The 8,522-nt window shown below is 44.8% G+C and overlaps 1 protein-coding gene across 3 annotated transcripts in view; it reads left to right on the plus strand.

Annotated features, from left to right (window-relative positions):
- Positions 1-8,522, plus strand: part of GRAP2 (GRB2 related adaptor protein 2) — a 61,147-nt gene that overhangs the window by 28,309 nt on the left and 24,316 nt on the right. The window lies entirely within an intron of this gene.

Consider the following 8,522-nt stretch of genomic DNA (forward strand, 5'->3'; position numbering starts at 1 on the left):
ACAGATACGAGAAAGCAGATAGTGAATTTGAAAATAACGATGTGAAATGCCAGCATAATCACAAGAGAAATATCAGACTGTGGAAGAAGGCTTAGAGGATTCTGGCTTTACCACAAATACGGATTACAAAATAATTCACTTACGAAAACAGAAATTCCAGCATGTAAAACCCACTTCTCGAAACACGTAGTATTCCAGAATGCATAATGGTAAAGGCACAATATGAAAAGTAGCAAATAACACCAGAAAGATAGAGAAAGTAGGAAGTATGACGTTTTGTGGCTCACAGGATGTATGAATGAGAAAATACAGACTTCTACACACAAACGGTGACCTTCACAAGGACATCCTAAGGCTCCCTGCCAAGACCCCAGTTCTCACCCCACAGGATAACCCACCCTCCAATTTTCTTGTAAAAGATCTCATGGGACAGGCATTGTGTGAGGTGCAGGGGCTGCAGGGGAGAGTCGGGACAAGAGGGTAGAAAGATCAAATGATCCTTTGCCATCCTTCTTGACAATGAGCCAGTCTACCTCTTTGAGAGTCCCATGGAGAAGGTAAACATTGGGGATATATTTATGCTAGAAACTATTTGTTGTTTCTCTGAAATTCAAATTGAACTGAGTGCTCTGTGTTTTATCTGGAACCCCCACTTAGTGAGGTGTACATTTTCTCATTCATACGTCCCTTGAGCCACAACATGTCTCAGTAATCGAGGAGTATATGGAAAGCCGCAACAGCTGACAACGACTAAGTACACCTACTGTGTGCCGGGCTCCACGCTAAGTGGTTTGGGTGGGTAGTTCACGTTTTTCCCAAGAACACTATAAGGCAGGCACTGTTATCATTCCTGCTTTAAATATGAGGAAACTGAGGCTCAGAGAAATTAAATAACTCTCTCAGGGTCACCCAGACAGCCAGTGGTAGCCCCAGGATTTGAACTCTGGTAGTCTGACTCCAAAGCCCGTGTGCTTTCCCACCTCACTTGGCGTGGTGGCCATAGCAAGCAAGGGGTAGGTGCACTGAGGACCCCAGAAGAGTAAGAGAGAGCGAGAGCACAGGGGCCGACCGGCCGGTCCCTGAGTAAGGCCTTGAAGGAGCAGTTGAAGTTAGACCAGGTGCTTTTATTTACATTTGAAAGTGTTCCCCGAACTTTCAGCAGATACAGCCACACACCAGGACTGGCAGCTTGATTAGGAGAATACCAGATGGATTTCAGTTGCCACAGAAGCCCCAGCCAGGGGCCCTTATACAGTGGACGACCTGCTCAACGGTACATAGCAGCCTGAGTTAAGTGGCAGAAGGAGGACCAGTACAGAAGCAAGGATGCAGATGGCATGCTGAGAGGATGATGAGAAGCCATTTACTAAAGCACGTTTGCATGGGGTCGGTGGTATTCTGAAGCCAATTTAGAGAGACGAGTTGGGGAGAGATTGCTGGAGGCCTGAAATGACAACAAGAGAGTCTTGAGTGGATCTGGGAGGTAGCGTGACAACATGACATTGACGAAATCTGAATGGAGAAATGACCCTCAGAAAGCATGTGCGTCAGAAGACTTCAACACATAGGAGTCTTTGCTCCATCAAGCAGGCAGCACAGGGTGGAGGGAGAACAGGGGGCTGATAGCTAATGTGACAGCAGCCTATTTAAGAGACACAACAAAAGGAAACTCAACAGACTGGAAAAGAGGACAAGGAGTGGGGAACAGAAAACACAGAAGAGGCAAAGTGAGGGAGATGATGAATGGCTTCCACTTTGTGTTTCCGCAAGTACATCCCTCAAGGAGGCAGGGACTCTGTTCTTCCTTTTCTTTTTTTGTGGAAAGGGCTACTGGACAGCACAGTTTGCCTTCAGCAAGGCATTTGGTTACATTTTTCATGATACCCTAGAGAACAAAATGAAGAAAGACAGATGGAATGCTAACTACTTAATCTGGTGGGTTTGGAGTGGCTACACAAGGAATATTGATTGAAAAGTTCAGTGGCAGCCTGGAGGGAGTCCTTAGGGCAGGAAACTGAGTTCAGAGAGAACCAATTTACTTGTGATCACACAACTGGTAAATGAAGGAGGCAGGATTCAAACCCAACCCTGCCTGACTCCAAAGCCCACGTTCCATTTATTATGGAATAAATACCGAAACTGCATTAAGTTTGCTTATGAAAAGAGACTTGAAAGAGAGACCCAGAGGGGCAGAATGCAAGCCCATGGCCAGACGAGCTGTGATGAACTGTAGAATCTGCCAACAGGGAGGACAAAAACAGGAGGAGAATCAGAAGGATTAAACTTGAACTTCACGTTTTGGTTCCAGAAAAGCCCCCAGCAGAAGTGGGGAGGCCTGGCCTGGCTCCTCTTCACGCTGGGAAACACTTGGGGTTTTGTCGTAGTGGTGGTGGTTCAACTCCCTAACAGCTAACAAGGTGACAATTACAAAGCTCCACTGTGCGGGTAAAGTCGTCAGATAGTCCTGTACTGCTCAGCATGGCTCAAACCACGTCTTGCACACTGGGTTTAACTCTAGGTAATACACTTTGAGAAGAACACTGAAAAACTGCAATTCGACCTGAAGAAAATGATTAGGAGAAGGAGTCTGAGGCTGGTGGAGGACCAGGGGGGATATTTAAGCTTAGACACAAGAATTTAGGACTTGTGAGCATCATCTGCTTATATTCAATCTGATTTTTCTTCTTAGGGCAAAATTCAGACTGAAAATTATAGTGAGACATTTTGGTTCGATAGAACCAATTCATCAAACTCTTAGTCTGCCCCTTCCAAGTGCACCCCCCCACCCATTCTCTATCAACTCAATTAAACAGGGAAAGACTGGACCTATATTCTGGATCACTTCCAACTTCAAGAAGCCAAGATTTAGGGCCCTGCTTGATCAGAAATGGCAATTAAAAAGAAAGAGAACTCCTTTAAACAAAGCCAGTTACAGGAGTTCCTCAGTTCAAGCAGACTCGAATTAAGACCTACATTTCCAAAAAGTCAGACTATTATAGTTATTCACTTGAGGGAAGTAATTCTCAATATCCTCCCTTCTATTGGCAGCTTTTTACGTACCTTTATGGGGCGGCTTGATCAATAAAAATGTAATTACTTTTATCTTTTCAGGGATAGACTTCTCAAATGAAGGAAAGGGAAGCTGTCACATGGCTTAATGTCCACTTTTGCAAGCTTTGAGACCAGTGAACTAAAAAAAATGACCCGCATTCCAATAATAAATGGGGGCTTGGGACTCTAAGTAAAAGTGACAAGAAGATTAAAGCAGCTGTGGTCATGCAACCATCCACTCTACCCTTTTGTGCTTTGCCCGAATAAGAGTTAAGGCAGTGCAGAGCACAGATGGTGAGAAAGAGGAGAGGGGACACTGAGAGTATTTGTGGCGTTTGTGAGTGATGTTACAGTTCTGGTGACGACAGAGCAAGAAGATGGTGGCTTTCAAATATGTGATAAATGAGCCAAGCTTTCAGCCCCCAAATCAATAAAAACAAATACGAAGCAAACAGAAGGGAAGAGAAGGAAAGCGAACAGGAAGGCACCATAAAATCTCAGTGATATATTCGAGGGGAAATCATGATGTGACTAGAAAATAGGAAGTGAACAGAAATGAAGCCTGGAGATTTGTAAAATGTCTGTCTGTCTGTCTCTTTCTCGCCCTGTACTCACATCCACCACCACTCTTCTCGTCCTTCTTACAGGGCTCATTAAGTAATTTCTGATTCTAGGTGGGTATTTTTAATGCTTTGTTCATCGTTGGCTTTTGCCAGCAGGATTCATGGTGTTTCTGCAGATGATTGTTCTTGCTTTAGGAAACAGGATAAAACGAGGAAGTGGCGAGAGAGACATCGTCTTGCAGCAGAGCGGGGCGAGAGGTACACTGCCAGCATAGGGGGGCTCTTTCTGTTTCGTTTTTTTGTTGTTGTTGTTGTTTTGTATGGATGTTTCCATGGGGCTATTTAAATAAGTGTAGAAGATCAAAAAACAAGAACATTCTAGAGACACTTTTTCTAACTAGATTCATGGTAAGTTACTGATGTTTTTAAAGAGAAGGAAAAAGAAGTTGAAAAAAGCAGAACACATTGTGGGGAAAGTTGAATGTGGGAAAGGCTAGAAATATGTGGCATCAAGAGAGAGGAAGAGGGAGGGAGAAAAAAAAAAGAGAGGGAGAGGAAGAGAAAGAAAAGGAAAAGAGAACAGCTGCTTGTAAGTTTACTAACTGAGATTGGAAACCCATGTCTGCAATTGCCTTAAAGCATATGATTGCTGGTCTGAGGTCATCCAGGTTTTTTGTAGTCGTTGCCTCTTTGACCAAGGAGCAGTGAGCTTGAATGTTTGCAGATAGCTGAGAATCGTTCCCGTCAATTTCTTGTCTGAAAGACAGCAGCCCAGGATGGTTCAGGGGCACTCAGCTAGTTAGCAGCAGTTTCACTACTGTGCTGGGACCAGTGGAGGCAGCTGGATGAAGGAGAAAGCACAGCTTTTGGAGCCAGCAGACCCTTACGCTAATCTCTCACCCCGTTGTCTCCTTCATAAAATGTGAATGATAATAATAATAATAATGCATGTTGCAAAGGGTGACCATTTCTGAAGCCCTTGGCACATGACAGGCCACGTCAGTAAATGGAGCTTAGTCTTAACTGGTTCTTGTTTCTAGGCGTCGGGGAGGCTTGTTCTGTGAGCTCTCCCTGCTCGGCTGTCCCGGGGCTTCCTGTTTAAAGATAGCAACACGGTGACTGAGCTCTGGGCCCACGGCAAGGTTTAGAAGCCATAACAGTTTTCTGTTTCTCAATCTTCCATTTCCCAACTTTCCTCTGGCTAGTGCTATCTTCTCTCTCTACTTACTGGATCATCTTGATTACGATGCATTGTACCTTCTGAGGACATTGCAGCCAGGGCTCCGAGGTAAGTAGAGAGAAACCAGAACTTGCCCAGGGTAAGTGGGGAAAATGGGCCCCAATATATGCTAAAATTTACACCTTTTAAAGAAGTCTTGACATTCTATTCTCTACGAGAAACAATGGTAGATAGCCGAGAGGCAAAGATGCTTTGGGGAAAGACACACTAAACTGCTGAACTCTAGCAATGAGCCCAGCATTCTACATCCTCTTCCCGAAACACCCGGGGGTGAAGATTAGCATCTCCAGTCTCAATGAATAAACTGACACACAGAGACATTCTTCCTCCGGCTACCAAGTGAGCAACAGACCTGAGATTTGAAACCAAGTCACTGTGGCTGGCAGCCTCACCTTGCAGAGAGTGGCAAATTTACACTTACGCTTAAAGAAAGATATTTTTCTTATAAAAAGTTTGAAGACAAATGAGATTTTATATGATGGGCTTTGAACTTAAAAAAAAAGTATGTTTTATAAGCCATACTGGTGTTGATGGGGGAAGAGTAAGGTAATGAATAATCAGAAGAAGGAAAAGCAAATGACTATTTGTCTCGGCATCGCTCAATTTACAAGGCAGGGGAGGGGACCTGCACAGGGACCACCTTCTGATTTGCCTCCCTCTTCTACTCCCCTCCCCTTGACCTCCCTTCCCCAAAACAAAAAAAACGCTAAGCAGGACAAGAGGAGCTAATTAAAAAGAGGGAAGCATCACTGAGACCAATGAAATCTCCCTAATCCACAATGACAGACAGGGACCAGCAGAAGAGCAATTTGATTAAATAAGGATCTAAGGGACTTAGAAGAACTCTCCAGTTGTGTAAAGTTTATCTGTTAGTTTTTGAAATATCTTTCTTTAGCTTCCAAACCTGGAAACCAAGTGCCTTCTAGCTGGGAAGATGGTTTCCATTTGGAAAGTAGGAAAAGTATGGAAAAAAAATCTCAGGGCAAAGCCAAAGTGTCCAGGTGGGGCTGGGGATCCAAGGTTGGATTGAACCTAAGAGGCTGGCAGGTGGTCTGCAGGCAGTGCCCTGGTAGAGGTGTTAGAAGGCCGGGTGGGTACAGCCAGCCTTGGGTGGGTGGTTACGGGCTGAGCCCAAAGCCATCCCAGACTGGGAGGGGAGCACAGCACGACCCCCCGCCATGTCTCGGATCCCACTCAGGAACCCACTACCGCTTTCCGCAGTGAAGCGGCTAGAGGATGAATTGTTTGGTAAGGGACACACAAGCGCAGAGAGATGGAGAAACTCCCTGATGGCTTCTATTCACAAGCCACTTCCTGGTGGCCTCCAGGACTGGCATCAGCAGATCAGCTACCGAGGAATTATTATCCTCGGACAAGCTTCAAAGGGCACCTCTAGTCCCATGTGTTCACCCTTGCCAGCCATTCCAGGGGATTTACGCATTTCTAGGGCTTAGGAGGGGGAAAATTGAGTCACCTAGGGATGAGGGGAAAATAAGAATGTCCCGTGTGCTCAAAAGCATTTAAAATGGAGGCTTTTAGAGGGTCCTAAAAATGTCTGCCAGAACTGGTTTGGTGGGGTCCATGTGCTTGTCTTTGCTTATTCTGGGTGCAATAAAAATCAGCACTGTTTATACCCCGTGGAGAGAGCACCTGTGGAAATAGGCCAGGTCCTCCTAGAAGGCCCCTGAGGTCCAAAACCCAAAAAGAAACGGCCCTGCATGTCTGACTTGAGAGACCCAGATAAGCAAAGAAGTGTTGGTTGTAAATCTTTTAAAGCAGAAGCCCTTGGTGGCCACTCCCACGGCTGTCTTGGTTGTAGCTGCCATGATTCCATCTCCCACTGGCACCTGGACACAGATCCAAGTCTCCAGAGAAACCAGAAGCAGGATCTTACTAGAACAGGATTTGAGGCCCTCTATTTTAAGGGCTCCAGAGGATGAGTTAGAAGTAATTCAAGAGCAGGCACAGTAAAGAAGTATGTAAGCCCTATTAGACACTGAGCGAGAAGGTTAACATTTCCAACGTGGCCAGCTGATTATAAAGGTATCCTGTGGGCGAGGATTCTGCTGGTTTAGAATAGACCAAAAATGTCACCTGAGGGCCCAAAATGAGGAAAGATCAGCCCTTCATCTCTTAGCCATGCTCAGCCTTTTTCTTTTCTTTCTTCTTCTTCTTCTTCTCCTTCTCCTTCTCCTTCTCCTCCTCCTCCTTCTCCTCCTCCTCCTCCTCCTCCTCCTCCTTCTCCTTCTCCTTCTTCTTTTTTTAACATTCTTTTCCAGAATAGATTGGTTTGGGTCTCTAGAAGAATATTTAACCAGTGGCTAACAGATGAGTCATAGGTAGTTGTCCATCCTCCACTTAGGAAATTTCAAGAAGGGCGGTCTATGACCTTCCTCAGTTTCCCACTCCTATGTCTAATGCCCAGAAAGAGATGATAAAGTCAGAAAGGCCCAACCACAGCTGTACGTTTCAGATAAAAGAAAAATACATAGTAGGGGTTTCAACACAAATCATAAACCTCGGCTCAAAAGCAAGAGTGAGGAACTAGTCATTTTGAGATGAAAGGGGACCAGCTTTCCAGGGAGCTCAGAGAGAATTTAAGCATCAGAAAATGTGTGGGAGCAGATGTCTTCCAATTCTTTTTCCATCTAAGCAATTCTGTATTTTATGGGTTTTAGACTCTTTGAAATGTTAAAGTTTAGATGCCTTAAAACTCACCAGAGACCAGGAAGACAGTTGCCAAACTGTCTAGATAAAGGTTGTGGGGACTCGTCATGCATAGAAAAGTTATGAGGTGGAATCCACGGTTTGGGGTGCACCATTGCCCTCTATTGGATTAAATAAATCAGACCTTCCGTGTGGACGTGTGTTTCACGATTTCTGGCTGAATTTGCTGAGCAGTTAGGGCACTTTTGAATGGAAAATTAATTGATCCTTGTAAATGGGTCCTTCCGCCTGCTGCCCCTTCCCGGTGGAAATCAATTACAGTTATAACTCTGGTGGCAGGTCATTTATCATGTTTCCAGACACTCAACAAGCATTTGCTAAGGGCCTACAAAGCACTGACTAGGTGCTGCTGGGCATCTAAGGATAAATAACAACTGCTATTACTACTCATTTGATGCCTACTGTGTGCCAGGGTCTTTATTAACACACAACCGCCCTGTGGAGTAAGTGTGATTGCCCCCAGGTTTTGGACGAAGAAATAGGGCACTTGGGAAGTAAATGGCACATCTTAGATTCATATCAGGTTCACCTACTCCTAAGCCCTGAAGAAGTTTACAGACTGTTAGTGGAGACAGGATATAGCCAAGGACATCCGGGCCCCGGACCCATAAACTACAGCCAGTAGGCCAAATTTGACTCATCACACATTTCTGGCCACAAGGTAAGATGGTTTTTACTTTTTTGAATGGTTGGAAAAAATCAAAATAATAATTAGAATATCTTGGGGCATGTAAAATTATATGAAATTCAGGTTTCAGTGAGCATAATTTTATCAGAACCCCAGTCCGCTTGCTTGTTTACTGTTCTCTCCGGCTGCCTTCCCGGAAAACAGTGCAGGTGTGTGGTCGCAGCAGACAATGTCCTGCCCTTTACAGAAAAGAGGTTGAGGACCCCTAGTCTATACTCCAAGGTGGAACGTTATATATCAGTAGAAGAGGTTT

The sequence above is a fragment of the Camelus ferus genome, chromosome 12 (assembly GCF_009834535.1).
Source record: "Camelus ferus isolate YT-003-E chromosome 12, BCGSAC_Cfer_1.0, whole genome shotgun sequence".
In the NCBI taxonomy this organism is placed as follows: Eukaryota; Metazoa; Chordata; class Mammalia; order Artiodactyla; family Camelidae; genus Camelus; species Camelus ferus.